At 37.9% G+C, this 20,185-nt stretch overlaps 1 pseudogene; it reads right to left on the bottom strand.

The window, feature by feature from the left end:
• Positions 1-18,696: 18,696 nt before the first annotated feature.
• LOC141416147 (olfactory receptor 7A10-like) lies at positions 18,697-19,510 on the bottom strand (annotated as a pseudogene).
• Positions 19,511-20,185: the final 675 nt, after the last annotated feature.

Raw genomic sequence — 20,185 nt, 5'->3', positions numbered from 1 at the left:
ACTACTCCACGACATATCATCATTAAAACAACAAGTTCAGAAACTAAGGAAAGAATATTGAAGGCTGTAAGAGAGAAAAAACAAGTAACATACAAAGGTAAACCCATCAAAATCACAGCAGACTTCTCAACAGAAACATTAAAGCAAGAACAGTGTGGGGTGAGATCTTCCGGGCACTGAATGAAAATAACTTCAACCCCAGGATACTCTACCCAGCAAAACTATCATCCAAAATAGATGGAGCAATAAAAGTCTTCCATGATAAGCAGAAACTAAAACAATATGTGACCACAAAGCCACCACTACAAAAGATTCCGCAAGGGATCCTGCACACCGAAAGTGAAACCCAACTTAACCATGAAAAGACAGGCAGCACCAAACCACAGGAAAAGAAAAAGCAAGACAGTAGAGAGTAACCTCAATTTTGGTACACACAATCAAACCTTCAAACAACTAAGACAACTAAATGACAGGAATAACCACATACCTTTCAGTACTAATGCTTAATGTTAACGGACTTAATTCACCCAGCAAATGGCACCACTTGATGAAATGGATTAAAAAGGAAGATCCAACAATTTCTTGCTTACAGGAGACCTATCTCACTGACAGAAATAAGCATAGGCTAAGGATGAAAGGCTGGAAGATTTACCAAGCCAATGGCCCCAGAAAACAGGCAGGAGTAGCAATACTTATCTCTGACAGAGTAGACTTCAAACCTACATTGATCAAACGAGATAAAGAAGGACATTCCATACTAATAAAAGGGGAAATAGACCAAAAGGAAATAATAATTATCAACCTGTATGCACCCAATGTCAACGCACCCAATTTCATCAAACATACCCTGAAAGACCTAAAAGCATATATAAACACCAACACATTGGTTGTGGTAGTCTTTAACACCCCATTATCATCAATAGATAGGTCATCCAAACAAAAAATCAATAAAGAAATCCAAGATCTAAAATATGCAATAGATCAAATGGACCTACTTGATGTCTACAGAACATTTCATCCAACTTATACACAATATACATTCTTCTCAGCAGCCCATGGAACCTTCTCCAAAATAGATCATATCCTAGGGCACAAAGCAAGCCTCAGCAAATATAAGAAAATAGAAATAATACCGTGCATACTATCTGATCACAATGCAGTAAAAGTAGAACTCAACAACAAAGTAAAGACAAAAAACATGCAAACAGCTGGAAACTAAATAACTCATTACTTAATGAAGAATGGATCATCGATGCAATAAGAGAGGAAATTAAAAAGTTCCTGGTAGTCAATGAAAATGAAAACACAACCTACCGGAACCTATGGGACACAGCTAAGGCAGTCCTGAGAGGAAAGTTTACAGCCATGATTGCATATATTAAAAAGACTGAAAGATCCCAAATCAATGACTTAATGATACATCTCAAACTCCTAGAAAAACAAGAACAAGCAAATCCCAAAACAAATAGAAGGAGAGAAATAATAAAAATAAGAGCTGAAATCCAAGAAATAGAAACCAAAAAAACCATACAAAGAATTAATGAAACAAAAAGTTGGTTCTTTGAAAAAATAAACAAGATCGGTAGACCCCTGGCAAACCTGACTAAAATGAGGAGAGAAAAAACCCAAATTAGTAGAATCAGGAATGCAAAAGGGGAGATAACCACAGACCAGAAAATCATCAGAGACTACTTTGAGAACCTATATTGAAATAAATTTGAAAATCTTAAAGAAATGGACAGATTTTTAGATACATATGACCATCCAAAACTGGACCAAGAGGAAATTAATCACCTGAATAGATATATAACACAAAATGAAATTAAAGCAGCAATCAAGAGTCTCCCCAAAAAGAAAAGTCCAGGACCTGATGGATTCTTTGCTGAATTCTATCAGACCTTTAAAGAAGAACTGATACCAACCCTCCTTAAACTGTTCCATGAAATAGAAAGGGAAGGAAAACTGCCAAACACATTTTATGAAGCCAGTATTACACTTATCCCAAAACCAGGCAAAGACACCTCCAAAAAGGAGAACTATAGGCCAATCTCCTTAATGAACATTGATGCAAAAATCCTCAACAAAATAATGGCAAACCGAATTCAACAACACATCAAAAAGGTTATTCATCACGTCCAAGTAGGCTTCATCCCAGGGATTCAGGGGTGGTTCAACATACGAAAATCAATAAACGTAATAAACCACATTAACAAAAGCAAAGACAAAAACCACTAGATCATCTCAATAGATGCAGAAAAAGCCTTTGATAAGATCCAACACCATTTCATGATAAAAGCTCTAAGAAAACTAGGAATAGAAGGAAAGTACCTCAACATTATAAAAGCTATATATGACAAACCTACAGCCAGCATTATACTTAACGGAGAAAAACTGAAACCATTCTCTCTAAAATCAGGAACCAGACAAGAATGCCCACTATCTCCACTCTTATTCAACATAGTACTGGAATTCCTGAACAGAGCAATTAGGCAAGAAGAAGGAATAAAAGGAATACAAATAGGTAAAGAAATTGTCAACATATCCCTATTTGCAGACAACGTGATCCTATACCTTGAAGACCCAAAAAACTCTACTCACAAGCTTCTAGACATCATCAATAGCTATAGCAAGGTAGTAGGATATAAAATCAACATAGAAAAATCATTAGCATTTCAATACACTAACAATGAGCAAACTGAAAAAGAATGTATGAAAACAATTCCATTTACAATATCCTCAAAAAAAATCAAATACCTAGGTGTAAACCTAACAAAAGATGTGAAAGACCTCTACAAGGAAAACTATACACTTCTGAAGAAAGAGGTTGAGGAAGACTATAGAAAGTGGAGAGATCTCCCATGCTCATGGATTGGTAGAATCAACATAGTAAAAATGTAAATACTCCCAAAAGAAATCTACATGTTTAATGCAATTCCCATCAAAATTCCAATGACATTCATTAAAGAGATTGAAAAATCTACCGTGAAATTTATATGGAAACACAAGAGGCCACGAATAGCCAAGGCAATACTTAGTCAAAAGAAAAATGCTGGAGGTATCACAATACCTGACTTCAAACTATATTACAAAGCAATAACAATAAAAACAGCATGGTACTGGCACAAAAACTGACATGAAGATCAGTGGAACAGAATAGAGGACCCAGATATGAAGCCACACAACTATAACCAACTTGTCTTTGACAAAGGAACTAAAAATATACGATGGAGAAATAGCAGCCTCTTCAACAAAAGCTGCTGGGAAAACTGGTTAGCAGTCTGCAGAAAACTGAAACTAGATCCATGTTTATCACCCTATACCAAGATTAACTTAAAATGGATCAAGGATCTTAATATCAGACCATGAACTCTGAAGTTGATACAGGAAAGAGTAGGAAATACTCTGGAGTTAGTAAGTATAGGTAAGAACTTTCTCAACGAAACTCCAGCAGCACAGCAACTAAGAGATAGCATAGATAAATGGGACCTCATAAAACTAAAAAGCTTCTGTTCATCAAAAGAAACGGTTTCTAAACTGAGGAGAACACCCACAGAGTGGGAGAAAATATTTGCTAGTTATACATCAGACAAAGGACTGATAACCAGAATATACAGGGAACTTAAAAAACTAAATTCTCCGAAAACTAATGAACCAATAAAAAAATGGGCAAGTGAACTAAACAGTACTTTTTCAAAAGAAGAAATTCAAATGGCCAAAAAACACATGAAAAAATGCTCACCATCTCTAGCAATAAAGGAAATGCAAATTAAAACCACACTAAGATTCCACCTCACCCCTGTTAGAATAGCCATCATTAGCAACACCACGAACAACAGGTGTTGGCAAGGATGGGGGAAAAAAGAACCCTCTTACACTGTTGGTGGGTATGTAAACTAGTACAACCACTCTGGAAAAAAATTTGGAGGCTACTTAAAAAGCTAAACATTGATCTACCATTTGATCCAGCAACACCACTCTTGGGGATATACCCAAAAGACTGTGACACAGGTTACTCCAGAGGCACCTGCACACCCATGTTTATTACAGCACTTTTCACAATAGCCAAGTTTTGGAAACAGCCAAGATGCCCCACCACCGACGAATGGATTAAGAAAATGTGGTATCTATACACAATGGAGTTTTAGGCAGCCATAAAGAAGAACGAAATGTTATCATTCGCTGGTAAATGGATGGAATTGGAGAACATCATTCTGGGTGAGGTTAGCCTGGCCCAAAAGACCAAAAATTGTATGTTCTCCCTCATATGTGGACATTAGATCAAGGGCAAACACAACAAGGGGATTGGTCTTTGAGCACATGATAAAAGCTTTAGCACACAAGGGAGGGGTGAGGATAGGTAAGACACCTAAAAAATTAGTTAGCAATTGTTGCCCTTAAAGCAGAGAAACTAAAGCAGATACCTTAAAAGCAACTGAGGCCAATAGGAAAAGGGGACCAGCAACTAGAGAAAAGGTGAGATCAAAAAGAATTAACCTAGAAGGTAACACACATGCACAGGAAATCAATGAGAGTCAACTCCCTGTATAGCTATCCTTATCTCAACCAGCAAAAACCCTTGTTCCTTCCAATGTTGCTCATACTCTCTCTACAGCAAAATTAGAAATAAGGGCAAAATAGTTTCTGCTGGGTATTGAGGGGGTAGGGGAGAGAGGGTGGGGGTGGAGTGGGTGGTAAGGGAGGGGGTGGGGGCAGGGGGGAGAAATGACCCAAGTCTTGTATGCACATATGAATAATAAAAAAAAACAGGCTAAGATTCCCCCTTACCCCTATTAGAATAGCTATTATTAAAACACCACCAACAACAAATATTGGCGAGGATGTGGGGAAAAATGAACCCTTATGCACTGCTGGTGGGAATGTAATCAAGGACAACCACTCTGGAAAACAATATGGAGGAGTCTTAAAAAACTAAATATAGATCTGCCATATGATCCAGCAATCCCACTCCTGGAGATATACCCAAAGGAATGCGACACAGGGTACTCCAGAAGCACCTGCACCCTCATGTTTGTTGCAGCCCTATTCACAATAGCCAAATTATGGAAACAGCCAAGATGCCCCAGTACTGATGAATGGATTAAGAAAATGTGTTATTTATACACAATGGAATTGTACTCAGCCATGAAGCAGAATGAAATCTTATCATTTGCAAGTAAATGTATGGAACTTGAGAACATCATCTTAAGCAAAGTTAGCCAGGCTCAGAAAACCAAAAATCGTATGTTCTCCCTCATATGTGGACTTTAGATTTAAAACAAATGCAGTAATATGATTGACTTGGGTCACACGCTAAGGGGAGAACACATATAGGAGGAATAGGGAAAGTTTGGAAACCCAAAACTTAAAAGTGTTTGATGTCCCCACTGCAGAGAAGCTAATACAATAACCTTAAAATGAGAAGAGCACATTATGGAAATGTGACTGGGAAGTAGTGAAGAGGTCAGGTAGAGATGAATCAATTCTGGTTGTAATACACATGTGCATGGAAGCAATGGTAGGAAGCTCTCTGTATAGCTATCCTTATCTCAACTAACAAAAATGCTATGTCTTTCTTATTATTGCTTATGTCTCTTCAACAAAATTGGAGAAAAGGGCAGAACATTTTCTGGCTTGAAGCCAGGATGATGGGGAGTGAGGGCAGAAGGGCAGGGAGATGAAATGGCCCTAACAATGTATGAACATAAGAATAAGGAAAAAAAAGATTGAATCATTTGAAAAAAATCATGGCTGTCATTTCTCTTGAATTATATTGGAAATCTTCCTCAGTCATGAGTCAAGTCCAAGCTAAATGGCTGGAATACAGGGAGATGGGAAGAAGAAATCAGCTTCCCTTTCAAAGTCACTCTTGAGCAGGAAACAGTAGTGAGTACCAAATGCACTGGAAAATCCAGCTAATATGGGAAGAGCTGACCAACAACTGGCTGCAGATGCAGAAGAGGACTGGTGAATCTCAGAATAACTCCCATCACAAAGTCCCATTTGTAAAAAGTGTATTATTAAGCCATCTGCATTTTGAAATGTGTGTTATGTAGCAATTTCTAAACTTTACAGTAACCAATGGGAACAAAACAGGACAAGTATAGTAAGTGGTTAATTTGTATTTTTGGCATTAGTTCTGATATTTAAAGACAGTATTCAAAATTGTTTTCATTCAAGGTTTTATAAAAATTATTTTATTGCTGCATATTAATTGTACAAAGAGGGGGTTTCATTGTTAGACTTCTGTCCAGGGGCACTATGCATTTTGGATATTCACCATCTCTATTACTGTGATATTCCCCATCCCCACAAAAACCTTATTTTTAACCTTCTTACGATTTTAATGGATTTCGGTGTGTCCTTTTCTTTTGAGCCCACAATAAACTTTCAACATAATCTCCTTTCACACTTTCATGTTCCTTCCACCTGCCACAGGTTACCCCTCACCAAAAGTCCACATATTATCAGTCATGCCATTTTATTAGTTCTATATTCCATATATGATGGGAAACAAATGTACTTGTCTTCTAGTGTGGTTTACTTTGCTTAATATGATGATATTCATTTCAACACATTTTCCTGCAAATGACATAATTTCATTCTTTAAGAGTGAATAATTCTGCATTGTGTATAAAACATTTTCTCATTACTCGTTTAATTGTTTTTTGTTTTTTTTTTTTCATTTTTCTTTTATTATTCATATGTGCATACAAGGCTTGGTTCATTTCTCCCCCCTGCCCCCACCCCCTCCCTTACCACCCACTCCACCCCCTCCCACTCCCCCCCTCAATACCCAGCAGAAACTATTTTGCCCTTATCTCTAATTTTGTTGTAGAGAGAGTATAAGCAATAATAGGAAGGAACAAGTGGTTTTGCTGGTTGAGATAAGGATAGCTATACAGGGCATTGACTCACATTGATTTCCTGTGCGTGGGTGTTACCTTCTAGGTTAATTCTTTTTGATCTAACCTTTTCTCTAGTACCTGGTCCCCTTTTCCTATTGGCCTCAGTTGCTTTAAGGTATCTGCTTTAGTTTCTCTGCGTTAAGGGCAACAAATGCTAGCTAGTTTTTTAGGTGTCTTACCTATCCTCACCCCTCCCTTGTGTGCTCTCGCTTTTATCATGTGCTCAAAGTCCAATCCCCTTGTTGTGTTTGCCCTTGATCTAATGTCCACATATGAGGGAGAACATACGATTTTTGGTCTTTTGGGCCAGGCTAACCTCACTCAGAATGATGTTCTCCAATTCCATCCATTTACCAGTGAATGATAACATTTTGTTCTTCTTCATGGCTGCATAAAATTCCATTGTGTATAGATACCACATTTTCTTAATCCATTCGTCAGTGGTGGGGCATCTTGGCTGTTTCCATAACTTGGCTATTGTGAATAGTGCCGCAATAAACATGGATGTGCAGGTGCCTCTGGAGTAACAGTCTTTTGGGTATATCCCCAAGAGTGGTATTGCTGGATCAAATGGTAGATCGATGTCCAGCTTTTTAAGTAGCCTCCAAATTTTTTTCCAGAGTGGTTGTACTAGTCTACATTCCCACCAATAGTGTAAGAGGGTTCCTTTTTCCCCGCATCCTCGCCAACACCTGTTGTTGGTGGTGTTGCTGATGATGGCTATTCTAACAGGGGTGAGGTGGAATCTTAGTGTGGTTTTAATTTGCATTTCCTTTATTGCTAGAGATGGTGAGCATTTTTTCATGTGTTTTCTGGCCATTTGAATTTCTTCTTTTGAGAAAGTTCTGTTTAGTTCACATGCCCATTTCTTTATTGGTTCATTAGTTTTGGGAGAATTTAGTTTTTTAAGTTCCCTGTATATTCTGGTTATCAGTCCTTTGTCTGATGTATAATTGGCAAATATTTTCTCCCACTCTGTGGGTGTTCTCTTCAGTTTAGAGACCATTTCTTTTGATGAACAGAAGCTTTTTAATTTTATGAGGTCCCATTTATGTATGCTATCTCTTAGTTGCTGTGCTGCTGGGGTTTCATTGAGAAAGTTCTTACCTATACCTACTAACTCCAAAGTATTTCCTACTCTTTCTTGAATCAACTTAAGAGTTTGGGGTCTGATATTAAGATCCTTGATCCATTTTGAGTTAATCTTGGTATAGGGTGATATACATGGATCTAGTTTCAGTTTTTTGCAGACTGCTAACCAGTTTTCCCAGCAGTTTTTGTTGAAGAGGCTGCTATTTCTCCATCGTATATTTTTAGCTCCTTTGTCAAAGATAAGTTGCTCATAGTTGTGTGGCTTCATATCTGGATCCTCTATTCTGTTCCACTGGTCTTCATGTCTGTTTTTGTGCCAGTACCATGCTGTTTTTATTGTTATTGCTTTGTAATATAGTTTGAAGTCAGGTATTGTGATACCTCCTGCATTGTTCTTTTGACTGAGTATTGCCTTGGCTATTCGTGGCCTCTTGTGTTTCCATATAAATTTCACAGTAGATTTTTCAATCTCTTTAATGAATGTCATTGGAATTTTGATGGGAATTGCATTAAACATGTAGATTACTTTGGGGAGTATCGACATTTTTACTATGTTGATTCTACCAATCCATGAGCATGGGAGATCTCTCCACTTTCTATAGTCTTCCTCAATCTCTTTCTTCAGAAGTCTATAGTTTTCCTTGTAGAGGTCTTTCACATCTTTTGTTAGGTTTACACCTAGGTATTTGATTTTGTTTGAGGCTATTGTAAATGGAATTGTTTTCATACATTCTTTTTCCGTTTGCTCATTGTTAGTGTATAGAAATGCTAATGATTTTTCTATGTTGATTTTATATCCTGCTACCTTGCTATAGCTATTGATGATGTCTAGAAGCTTCTGAGTAGAGTTTTTTGGGTTTTTAAGGTATAGGATCATGTGGTCTGCAAATAGGGATATTTTGACAGTTTCTTTACCTATTTGTATTCCTTTTATTCCTTCTTCTTGCCTAATTGCTCTGGCTACGAATTCCAGTACTATGTTGAATAGGAGTGGAGATAGTGGGCATTCTTGTCTGGTTCCTGATTTTAGAGGGAATGGTTTTAATTTTTCTCCGTTAAGTATACTGCTGGCTGTAGGTTTGTCATATATAGCTTTTATAATGTTGAGGAACTTTCCTTCTATTCCTAGTTTCTTTAGAGCTTTTATCATGAAATGATGTTGGATCTTATCAAAGGCTTTTTCTGCATCTATTGAGATGATCAAGTGGTTTTTGTCTTTGCTTCTGTTAATGTGGTTTATTACGTTTATTGATTTTTGTATGTTGGACCACCCCTGCCTCCCTGGGATGAAGCCTACCTGGTCGTGGTGAATAATCTTTTTGATGTGTTGCTGAATTCGGTTTGCCATTATTTTGTCGAGGATTTTTGCATCAATGTTTATTAAGGAGATTGGCCTATAGTTCTCCTTTTTGGAGATGTCTTTGCCTGGTTTTGGGATAAGTGTAATACTGGCTTCATAAAATGTGTTTGGCAGTTTTCCTTCCCTTTCTATTTCATGGAACAGTTTAAGGAGTGTTGGTATCAGTTCTTCTTTAAAGGTCTGATAGAATTCAGCAAAGAATCCATCAGGTCCTGGACTTTTCTTTTTGGGGAGACTCTTGATTGCTGCTTCAACTTCATTTTGTGTTATAGGTCTATTCAGGTGATTAATTTCCTCTTGGTTCAGTTTTGGATGATCATATGTATCTAGAAATCTGTCCATTTCTTTTAGATTTTCAAATTTATTTCAATATAGGTTCTCAAAGTAGTCTCTGATGATTTCCTGGACTTCCATGGTGTTTGTTGTTTTCTCCCCTTTTGCATTCCTAATTCTACTAATTTGGGTTTTTTCTCTCCTCATTTTAGTCAGGTTTGCCAGGGGTCTACGGATCTTGTTTATTTTTTCAAAGAACCAACTTTTTGTTTCATTAATTCTTTGTATGGTTTTTTTGGTTTCTATTTCGTTGATTTCAGCTCTTATTTTTATTATTTCTCTCCTTCTATTTGTTTTGGGATTTGCTTGTTCTTGTTTTTCTAGGAGTTTGAGATGTATCATTAGGTCATTGATTTGGGATCTTTCAGTCTTTTTAATATATGTAATCATGGCTGTAAACTTTCCTCTCAGGACTGCCTTAGCTGTGTCCCATAGGTTCCGGTAGGTTGTGTTTTCATTTTCATTGACTTCTAGGAACTTTTTAATTTCCTCTTTTATTGCATCGATGATCCATTCTTCATTAAGTAATGAGTTATTTAGTTTCCAGCTGTTTGCATGTTTTTTGTCTTTACTTTGTTGTTGAGTTCTACTTTTACTGCATTGTGGTCAGATAGTATGCATGGTATTATTTCTATTTTCTTATATTTGCTGAGGCTTGCTTTGTGCCCTAGGATATGATCTATTTTGGAGAAGGTTCCATGGGCTGCTGAGAAGAATGTATATTGTGTATAAGTTGGATGAAATGTTCTGTAGACATCTACTAGGTCCACTTGATCTATTGCATATTTTAGATCTTGGATTTCTTTATTGAGTTTTTGTTTGGATGACCTATCTATTGATGATAATGGAGTGTTAAAGTCTCCCACAACCACTGTGTTGGCGTTTATATATGCTTTTTAGGTCTTTCAGGGTATGTTTGATGAAATTGGGTGCGTTGACATTGGATGCGTACAGATTGATTATTATTATTTCCTTTTGGTCTATTTCCCCTTTTATTAGTATGGAATGTCCTTCTTTATCTCGTTTGATCAATGTAGGTTTGAAGTCTACTTTGTCAGAGATAAGTGTTGCTACTCCTGCTTGTTTTCGGGGGCCATTGGCTTGGTAAATCTTCTTCCAGCCTTTCATCCTAAGCATATGCTTATTTCTGTCAGTGAGATGAGTCTCCTGTAAGCAACAAATTGTTGGATCTTCTTTTTTAATCCATTTTGTCAAACGGTGTCTTTTGATGGGTGAATTAAGTCCATTAACATTAAGTGTTAGTACTGATAGATATGTGGTGATTCCTGCCATTTAGTTATCTTAGTTGTTTGAAGGTTTGATTGTGTGTACCTAACTTGATGTTACTCTCTACTGCCTTGCTTTTTCTTATCCTGTGGTTTGGTGCTGCCTGCCTTTTCATGGTTAAGTTGAGTGTCACTTTCTGTGTGCAGGATCCCTTGCAGAATCTTTTGTAATGGTGGCTTTGTGGTCACATATTGTTTTAGTTTCTGCTTATCATGGAAGACTTTTATTGCTCCATCTATTTTGAATGATAGCTTTGCTGGGTAGAGTATCCTGGGGTTGAAGTTATTTTCATTCAGTGCCCAGAAGATCTCACCCCACGCTCTTCTTGCTTTTAATGTTTCTGTTGAGAAGTCTGCTGTGATTTTGATGGGTTTACCTTTGTATGTTACTTGTTTTTTCTCTCTTACAGCCTTCAATATTCTTTCCTTAGTTTCTGAACTTGTTGTTTTAATGATGATATGTCGTGGAGTAGTTCTATTTTGATCTGGTCTGTTTGGTGTCCTGGAGGCCTCTTGTATCTGTATGGGAATATCTTTCTCTAGATTTGGGAAATTTTCCGTTATTATTTTGTTGAATATATTACGCATTCCCTTCGCTTGCACCTCTTCTCCTTCTTCGATGCCCATGATTCTCAAGTTTGGTCTTTTGATGGAGTCAGGGAGTTCTTGCATTTTCTTTTCACAGGTCTTGAGTTGTTTAATTAATAGTTCTTCAGTTTTTCCTTTAATTACCATTTCATCTTCAAGTTCTGAGATTCTGTCTTCTGTTTGTTCTATTCTGCTGGATTGGCCTTCCGTTTTGTTTTGCAGTTCTGTTTCGTTCTTTTTTCTGAGGTTTTCCATATCCTGGCTGTTTTCTTCTTTATTGTTGTCTATTTTTGTCCTGAGTTCATTTATCCATTTATTCATTGTGTTCTCTCTTTCACTTTGGTGTTTATACAGTGCTTCTATGGTTTCCTTTATTTCTTCTTTTGCTTTTTCAAATTCTCTATTTTTATTGTGTTGGAATTTCTTGAGTGTCTCCTGTACATTTTGGTTGACCCTATCCAGTATCATCTCTATAAAATTCTCATTGAGTCCTTGTAGTATGTCTTCTTTTAAATTATTCTTGTGGGCTTCATTGGGTCCTTTGGCATAGTTTATCTTCATTTTGTTGGAGTCTGGATCTGAGTTTCTGTTCTCTTCATTCCCCTCTGGTTCCTGTACTAATTTTTTGCTGTGGGGAAACTGGTTTCCTTGTTTTTTCTGTCTTCCTCTCATTGTCCTTGGTGTTGTTACTGTCCCTGTACTGTGTGTAATTAAGTATTTTCTAGCTTATAATAATAACAGTGGTAATATTGAGAATGGAAGAGTGAGCTGAGATGGAAAGCAAGAAGTTAAAGAAAAGGGGAAAACAAATATACAGACAAGAGGGAGAAAGCAGAACAAGGTATCAGACAAGAGAGTTTCAAAGGTATAAACAGGGAGTGTTAGTGTACTAATCGACAGTAAGCTGAACAGACAATAGAGAGACAGAGAGAGGATTGAAAATCAAAGATAAGAAAATAAAAAATATGTATATGAAAGTAATATCTATTTATAAAAATGAATTAAAATAAAATGGAAAATAGAAAATTAAAAAAAAAAAAACCAAAAAACTTCCAAGTTTATATGCAATGCAATTTCAGTCTTAATAATTTGGATGTCCGTCTCAATCTCCAGTCCTGGAGTTGGTGCCTCAGATGTTGTTCTGTAGTTGTCTCATCAAAGGGGATGCATAAAGTAGAACAAAACTACACTCACACACACACAGAAGAAAAAAAAAAAAGCCCCACCAAGTGTCCCCAGTTCAAATGCAATACAGTTTCAGTAAGTTTTTCGGCTTGCAGGTGTAATTCGGTTGTTCTCTCATCAAAGGTAGGGAGAAAAAGAAAAAAAAGCGTCTGGAGGCAGTTCTGAGAGTGGTATCTGCAACTGTGGCTTGCCTGCCTGCTGCTCTCAGCCTGTAGCTGGCGGCGTTATTTATGCAGATCTCTGGGGTGAGCTAGCACTCACCTGGTCCCACAGGCTTTGTTTGCTCAGAGTTCTCCTGTGCGAGGGCCTCTGCTACAGCCTTTTCCCTTTCCAAGCACTGGGAAAGGTGACAGTGCCCTGCGTTGTCAGGCCTGCGTGTTTATTTACAGTTCACGTGGGAAGTGGGTCTTCCCTCCTCTCACAAGCGTCCCCACTCCTGGTTGCTGGGCGCGCCCCGCTCCTGCCAGAGCTTCTCCGGCCCGCCCAGCTTGTGTATTTACAGTCCTGGGAAGGATTCCCTTCCCCCAATCTTCAGCGCTCAGGGCACCCCACCCTCTTTCCAGCGTGTCTTAACTGTTCTTATTGCTTAGTACTCAGTTTCTCTTTTTTTCCCGGGTGGAGGTCAGTCTGTCCAGGGGGCTATACTGCTCTGGCCCAGGCTTGTCTGTGGGGCTACCGTGGTACCGCGAAGCTCACCTCGTCCGCGTCTTCCCAAACCGTATGGGCGCTGGCCACTGGCGTCCCCGGGGGCCCTCCTCGTTTCTCCGTTTAACGTGAAGTGGAGATTCTCTGCGCCGGCTGGAGATGTGGAGGAGTCAAAGTTATGCCTTTTCTCAGTGATTATGCCTGCAAAGTGTGTCTCCAGCGTCTCTCCAAGATTTCACTATAGGAGGGTCGCTTTCTGCTTCCTACCTCTAGCCGCCATCTTGGAATTCTCCTCGTTTAATTGTTGAAAACAATTTTATTTGGAAGTTGGGATGGGGTATGAGAAGCTTAGATGTCTGATAGCCAAAGAGTTCATGGAGAACTAATAATAACTCCTGCCTCACATTTAACCAGGTGTCATGGGAATAGATGATCAGCAAGGAAAAATTGCTTTTTGTGAAAAGCAGTGTCCCATGGGAAGTGGAGATCTTGGGGTTGGTATAATAAGACAGAAATGTTCCTGAGGAGTACAGAGACAGCTGGAAATACCTCACTTGCCTCTCTCCTTCAGTATGTGTGACCTTGATCTGGACAGGACATGGTTGTTACCTTTGCAGCACTACATATGGCTCAGAGCCTAACACTTGACTCTCTCCTCCTTTCTTGTTTAACCACATAGCTTCAGTCTCTATTATCAACCACATAGGAAGAATTTTGGTTTCCATACAGAATCTTCAATTCATAAAATTTATCCAGTTGAGCCTAAGATCTCAGAAGTTTGCTATGGGATAGATATTTTGGGAGCCCAAAGACAGGGCTGTTTGCCTGGTTTCTTAATTAAATCATTGTGTTTATTCAGAATGCTAGAACATTGACCTCAGGAATGCTGGGGTCTTGTTGACACTGATGGCACTGACAGATAGAAGAGGGACTGAGAGACTTAAAGTACTTTAAATCTGTTTATGAGGAAAACAGAACTTGAGCATTACCTGTGGAGGGACATGAAATAAAGTGAGGACATTTCTTATTTCTGAGATGGAGCACTCTGTTGATTTGCTTATTATTAATATTTCAGTGGAATTCTCAAATTTGTTACTTCTCTCTATAATTCTGGATTGATATTTTTACCAAAATATTGAGAAATTTTCTTTATTAAATCATTTCCTTATTCCTTCTTCTGAAAATCGTGCCTTAATCATGCTGATTTTACCCACGAACTTGAAGTTAATCCAAAATGTAAATCTTTACTCTAATATTAACGTCTCTAATTCCTCGCAGTTTTTGTAAGATATTAAAAAAAGAGAGCAACTTGATTTTCCTCCAGACAGATAGTCATTTATCCTTGTTTTAATGTAACTATGTAGCATTTACAATTCAATTAAAATGCAGCTATCCCATATGCTAATGTCTGAATATACTCAGGATAGGATGCATGATGTGAGAATCTGCAACACCCACAATATTTGCGGGTTCTTCTTCATTATATTCTTTTATGTCTAGGTAATTATCAATTGAATTATTAATCTCTCTTGATAACAATATATTATGGTATTATATATCTTTTTTTCTCTTAATTCTTAATGCTAAATTCAACTTTAAGCTTTTTGGAAATCACTCATATAACCTATTTTATCCCTTGGTATTCCTTGCATGTCATGTCACAATTTCCCCCATTATTTTGCTACGTATAATGAAGATGTACTTGCATGCCACCGTGAAAACAGAAAACCAAACAAAATAGGTCAAGTCTCTGCTCATTTGGGTCCTACATAATAATTTTGAGACATATCACAGTGTATTAAATCTGTGTCTGATGCAGTGCCCTTAGGAACCAGGCACATGCAGGACTTTAGTCAGGGTAAAAGAGAATAATTGTCATGTGTGTGCAGAACATTACAGAATATGTTATCTGGGGATCATGCATGCTTGATGAAACTATGGGCAGGACTGGCATATGCCCATTGTATTTGGTCAAAGACAAATTAGAAAGCCCTTGTATGATACAGAATAGATATCACACTGGAAGTGGAGAAAGTGGTCTGCCTCATCTGTTATGGTCCATGAAAAAGAACTATCATTTGTCTTTCTATGTCTGGCTTATTCCACAAAATAGAAAATATCAATTGGCCTTTCCCGTGGGATCTTAAAAGTAGACTTCACAGAAATGAAGTAAAATACTAGAGGCTGGGAAGGAGAAGAAGAGCAAGAATGAAGAATGATTGATCAACAAGTTAGGAGTTACTGCAAGATTGGAAGAGTATATTTTGTTATCAACGATAATGTACTTCATTTTCAAAATACTTGGAAGGGATGACTGTGAATATTCTCACCACAGCAAAATGTTGGATGTTTGATGTGATGTCTGTCCTCAGCACCCTGGGTTGATCATTAAACATATCCTGAAAATTCATGTTGCAAATAAAATATGTGCAATTATGATGTCTCAAGCAAAAATGAAATTAAATATAGAAAACCAATTAATAAGGTTAATAGTGAAAGTTTCTGGAAAAATCACCTCTAATATTCCATGTAACACTTCACACATTTTTTTGCAATTCTTTATGAATTTCGTTTTACTCTTCCATTTGAGTTTGTTTTTCTAATGTTGATGTCTTATGACTTAGAACTGTCATTGTTTTTGTCTTTTGAGAAATGATGTTTTATTGTTTTGGTATCCTCAAGGGCATAGGTTTGGTTCTGTAATACAGTCAAAAAAAGGGAAGCTTTTGAACTTATTAGATATTTTTAAGTTCTCTCTGTTATTCCTCACCCTCTCTGACTGGAAGGGGTATGGATGCACATTTGGACTTTTGTATCCCAGACAAACCTTAAACACTGAGCTAACTCTTAAGCTTTGTTTCTAACAATGTACTTTATAAACCTGTTTGGAATTGTCACAATGAATGCCCTCTGTACAACAAATATATCCTAATTTAAAACAAAAAACATACAAGTGAAAAACGATTACTTTCCATTTATTTACACATTTATTTATACATAGGGCTTTACATGTTAAATGAAGAGCTTTCCCCCCTAAGAGTGAATATTATGCCTATTTTAAATAAATTAAAAGAAAAAAATATTTGGTGTGATATATGCCATTTGAGATGACATTATTCATAAGCATATTTACCCCACAGAGGTATAAGATAAGTGGGAATTTCCAAGTATTTCTAATCCAAAGATGGAAAATCATTTGGAAGATTGGAAAATAGAGACAACTGTATGTCATGATGAGAAGGAATGTACTGAAGCAAGTTTAGTAATTGAATTATAGAGAAAATCTGAAATCAGAACATGAGAAATCCCAGAAATAAAATAGAAGGGAAAACTTCTAATTTCCTATCTCATCAATGAACCCCAGGTCTGACCCTGAAATTTTAAAAATATTTATTATTGCTTTGCTGGAGGTACACTGTGACATTTTCAAAAGTTCTTACACTATTTGAGTTCAGCAATCGTGGACACTGTTTCAGTCTAAGTACAAGGGGCACCATTATGCTTTTTTTTTCTTTTATTATTCATATGTGCATACAAAGCTTGGTTCATTTCTCCCCCCTGCCCCCACCCCCTCCCTTACCACCCATTCCACCCCCTCCCGCTCCCCCCCAATACCCAGCAGAAACTATTTTGCCCTTATCTCTAATTTGGTTGTAGAGAGAGTATAAGCAATAATAGGAAGGAACAAGGGGTTTTGCTGGTTGAGATAAGGATAGCTATACAGGGAGTTGACTCACATTGATTTCCTGTGCGTGGGTGTTACCTTCTAGGTTAATTCTTTTTGATCTAACCTTTTCTCTAGTTCCTGGTCCCCTTTTCCTATTGGCCTCAGTTGCTTTAAGGTATCTGCTTTAGTTTCTCTGCATTAAGGGCAACAAATGCTAGCTAGTTTTTTAGGTGTCTTACCTATCCTCACCCCTCCCTTGTGTGCTCTCACTTTTATCATGTGCTCATAGTCCAATCCCCTTGTTGTGCTTGCCCTTGATCTAATGTCCACATATGAGGGAGAACATACGATTTTTGGTCTTTTGGGCCAGGCTAACCTCACTCAAAATGATGTTCTCCAATTCCATCCATTTACCAGCGAATGATAACATTTCGTTCTTCTTCATGGCTGCATAAAATTCCATTGTGTATAGATACCACATTTTCTTAATCCATTCGTCAGTGCTGGGGCATCTTGGCTGTTTCCATAACTTGGCTATTGTGAATAGTGCCGCAATAAACATGGATGTGCAGGTGCCTCTGGAGTAACAGTCTTTTGGGTATATCCCCAAGAGTGGTATTGCTGGATCAAATGGTAGATCGATGTCCAGCTTTTTGAGTAGCCTCCAAATTTTTTTCCAGAATGGTTGTACTAGTCTACATTCCCACCAACAGTGTAAGAGGGTTCCTTTTTACCCGCATCCTCGCCAACACCTGTTGTTGGTGGTGTTGCTGATGATGGCTATTCTAACAGGGGTGAGGTGGAATCTTAGTGTGGTTTTAATTTGCATTTCCTTTATTGCTAGAGATGGTGAGCATTTTTTCATGTGTTTTCTGGCCATTTGAATTTCTTCTTTTGAGAAAGTTCTGTTTAGTTCACATGCCCATTTCTTTATCAGTTCATTAGTTTTGGGAGAATTTAGTTTTTTAAGTTCCCTGTATATTCTGGTTATCAGTCCTTTGTCTGATGTATAATTGGCAAATATTTTCTCCCACTCTGTGGGTGTTCTCTTCAGTTTAGAGACCATTTCTTTTGATGAACAGAAGCTTTTTAGTTTTATGAGGTCCCATTTATGTATGCTATCTCTTAGTTGCTGTGCTGCTGGGGTTTCATTGAGAAAGTTCTTACCTATACCTACTAACTCCAGAGTATTTCCTACTCTTTCTTGTATCAACTTAAGAGTTTGAGGTCTGATATTAAGATCCTTGATCCATTTTGAGTTAATCTTGGTATAGGGTGATATACATGGATCTAGTTTCAGTTTTTTGCAGACTGCTAACCAGTTTTCCCAGCAGTTTTTGTTGAAGAGGCTGCTATTTCTCCATCGTATATTTTTAGCTCCTTTGTCAAAGATAAGTTGCTCATAGTTGTGTGGCTTCATATCTGGATCCTCTATTCTGTTCCACTGGTCTTCATGTCTGTTTTTGTGCCAGTACCATGCTGTTTTTATTGTTATTGCTTTGTAATATAGTTTGAAGTCAGGTATTGTGATACCTCCTGCATTGTTCTTTTGACTGAGTATTGCCTTGGCTATTCGTGGCCTCTTGTGTTTCCATATAAATTTCACAGTAGATTTTTCAATCTCTTTAATGAATGTCATTGGAATTTTACCTGGAAAAGTCTTTTCAGAGCCCTCTTGATATCCTTATTCCTCAGTCTGAAGATAAAGGGGTTCAACATGGGGGTGACCACATTGTACATCAGTAACGTTTTTGCAGTGGAATATGAGTTTTCTGTGACAGTAGAGCTAAGGTACATTCCTAAACTTCTGCTATAAAATAAGGAGACCACTGACAGGTGAGATGTATAGATGGAAAATTCTTTATCCTTCCCCTGAGCTGATAAGATTGTACGGGTAGTGCGAATTATCTTGGAGTAAGAGTACAGGATGTCAACAAGGGGACAGCAAGTCAGTAGCACAGCTGCTAAATAAATCACCACAACATTGAGAAAAGTGTCAGAACAGGTATGGTGGACCACCTGATTAAGTTCACAAGTGGAAAATTTCCACATCTACCCAAAAACACAATCACAGCAGTATTAAGGTTTCTACTGTGGAATGCAGGATGGCCAAGACTCGGGACACCAGAATCAGCAAAACATAAATTCAGTGACTCATGATCACCAAGTAATGCATGGAATGACAGATGGCCACAAAGCAGTCGTAGGCCATCAATGTTAGTAGAAAGATGTCTGATCCTGAAACCAGTACACAAAATGCACTTGGGTGATGCATCTTGCATAAGTGATGGCCGTCCTCTCTGTCGGGATATTCACCAGCATCTTTGGGACCATTGTGGAAGTGAAACCTATGTTAGCCAAGGGGGTTGGAGAGGAGGAAGTACATTAGTGTGTGCAGGTGGGGGTCTGAGACAATTACCAGGATGATGAGCAGGTTCCCAAGCAGCATGACCAGATACATAGACAGAAACAGCACAAAGAGGACTGGCTGCAAACTGGGGTCCTCTGAAATTCCCAATAGTAGAAATCCTGAAATAAGAGTATCATTTTCTCCTCCGTGTGGTTGGTGTGACTAATAAAGAGAGAAAAGTTTCATCACACAATTTTCAATACAACATAACAGAAAAACTCTCCTGTAAATTCTACAGTATAGACATGAATTCATAGATGTTGCACACAAATCTGGTGCCCTGTAGGGCATTCCACATGCCATTTGGAATTCCTGTCCCATTCTCAGCCTTCTTCCAAGAAGTCATTCAAAAATTTGTGACAGTGTCTTTCAACCAGTTGAGGAATATAATTTAGTGAATATCACATTGCTAGCACTGTCCAGGATATGACTGATCTCTGAAAACAACCCAAATTTCCTTTAATCTAATGTGGGGGAGATAATACCAACAAACGAATGCAAATACAATCATGTAAGGAAATAAATGTGGATCATTTCACATGGTGGCAGATGCTTTGAAGGAAAAAAATTATAAAGCAGAAAGCCCAGAGTGAGTGTTGTTTTGTATTTGGGGTTCAGGCAAGAATAGCAGACAGGTGACATTTGCAAAAAAGTCCAGGAAGACAGGAAGCAAGCTAAAATGTTATCTGTAGATACTTGTGTCTGGAAAAAGGA

This window comes from Castor canadensis, chromosome 14, assembly GCF_047511655.1.
Source record: "Castor canadensis chromosome 14, mCasCan1.hap1v2, whole genome shotgun sequence".
In the NCBI taxonomy this organism is placed as follows: Eukaryota; Metazoa; Chordata; class Mammalia; order Rodentia; family Castoridae; genus Castor; species Castor canadensis.
This window is presented reverse-complemented; position numbering and strand designations above follow the sequence as displayed.